Source organism: Microtus ochrogaster, chromosome 18 (assembly GCF_000317375.1).
Source record: "Microtus ochrogaster isolate Prairie Vole_2 chromosome 18, MicOch1.0, whole genome shotgun sequence".
Lineage (NCBI taxonomy): Eukaryota > Metazoa > Chordata > Mammalia > Rodentia > Cricetidae > Microtus > Microtus ochrogaster.
The window spans coordinates 28570831-28573144 of NC_022020.1; positions in this window are offsets into that span (position 1 = coordinate 28570831).

Sequence of the window (2314 nt, forward strand, 5' to 3'; positions counted from 1 at the left end):
GCTCCAGAATCTTTTTTTTCTCAAAAATGCAGATCCTGTGTATTATAGCATAGTTTCCACCTTAAAGCTTTTACAGAACTTCCAATTCTGAAAGACTTTTGTTCTGAAGACTTTCATCTATTTGGAGTTGATTTTTATGCATGGTAAGAGACATGGGTCATGTTTCATTCTTCTACAAATAGACATCCAGTTTTCCAAGCAGTATTCATTGCAGATGCTCTTTCCTTCAGTGTGTACCTTTAGTGTCTGTGCTGGATGGTTCTATGCCAGACACAAGCTGAGAGGAGGGAGTCTCAATTAAGAAAATGCCTCTGTAAGATGTAGATCATTTTCTCAATTTGTGATGATGGGGGAGGGCCCAGTCCATTGTGGGTGGTGCCACTTCTGGGCTGATGGTTCTGGATTCTATAATGAAAGAAGTTGAGCAAGCCATGATGAGCAAGTCAGTAAGCAGCACCCCTCCATGGCCTCTACATCAATTCCTGCCTCCAGGTTCCTGCCCTGTTTGAGTTACTGTCCTGAACTCATGAACTGAAATATGGAAGTGTAAGACAAATAAACCCTTTTCTCCCCAAGTTGCTTTTTGTCACGGTGTTTTATTGAAACAATAGAAACCCTAACTAAGGTAATATCTTTGTCAAAAATTAGGTGACTGTAATTGTTTAGGCTTAACTCTAGATCTTACATTTTATTCCATTGATCAGTTAATCTGTTTTTATCCAATACCATGCCATTTATATTATTATGACCCTGTAGTGTAATTTGATATTAAGAATGATAATCCTCTAGCCTTGATATTTTTCCTCAGAATTGTTTTGAATACCTAAAGTCATTTACGTTTACATGTGAATTTTAAGACTTTTTATTTCTGCAAATAATATCATGGAAAACTTTGAATCTATAAATTGGTTTTGGTAGGTTTACCATTTCCATGTTATTAATTGTATCAATCCATGACCCTGGGAGATATTTACACTTTCTAGTGTTTTCCTCAATTTCTTTCTTCATAGTTTAAAAATTTTCATTTTAGAGGTCTTTACCTCATTGGTTAAATTTATTCTGAGGTTATTTATTTACTAGTATGTTTGTTTATCGGAGACTATTACAATTAAAGTTGTTTTCCTGATTTATTTTACTGTTTTTATCATTCATATATAGAAAGGTTACTGAATTTTGTAGGTAAATTTTGTACCCCACCACTTCTATGAACATAGTTTCCAGTTCTAAGTGTCATCTTGTGGGATCTTTAGGGTCTCATATGCATAGAGTCATATCATCTACAACCAGAGATATTTTAGCTTCTTTTAATATTTATGTTCCTTTTTCTTTCCCTGTCTTGTTCTCTTTGCTCTAACTAGGACACTGAACTCTATTCACTGGGAATGAGAATAATGGACTCCTCTTTTATTTTAGCCACTTTTATACTATTGTGACAGAACACCATGAATAAAGCAACTTATGAAAGAATGTGTTTCATTGGGATTATGGTTTCAGAGGGTGAGAGCCCCAGATGACATGGAAAACCCATGGCAGCAGAAATAACTGAGAGGTGACAGCTTGAACCCCAAGCTGGAGATGAAGGAGAACACAGTGGGAAAGACACGAGTCCTTGGAAGTCTCAAAGCCTGCCTCCAGCAATGCACTGTCTCCAACAAGGCCACACATCCTCATCCTTCCCAAACAGTTTCTCCAACTGGGAACCAAGTATTCAAACATATGAGTGAGTCTTGGGGACCATTATCATAGAAACAACTACACCTATAGTCTTCCGATTTTAATAGATTACTTAGAATTATCTCTCATCTAGCATATTATTGAATATGGGCCAGTCATATGTAGTCTTCATTATTTTGAGTCATATTTTCTCTAGCTATATTTCTTTAGAAATTTTAACATTAAATGATGCTAGATTTTTGTAAAAAGATCTTTTCTATGTGTATTGAAAAAAACATATAAGTTTGTCTTTAAGCTCATTTATAGTATTTATTACATTTATCAATGTACTATATACAGCTTATGGTGCTATTGGAAGGTGGGGCTGAGAAAAACAAAGCGAGGTCATTGAGGGCATGTCCTTGAAAAGAATAATGGGACTCTAGCCTTTCCCCTGTTTTTCTTTGGTTTCTAGTTATCATGAGATATAAAGGTTTCTGCCATTTGTATACCCTGTATATTTTGGATGAAGTATACATCATGGTGAATAATCTTTTAGTGTGTGTGTGTGTGTGTGTGTGTGTGTGTGTGTGTGTGTGTGTGTGTTGGTTGGACATTGGAATACTTAGTCCCCAGTAGGTGATGCTGTTTGGGGAGGCTC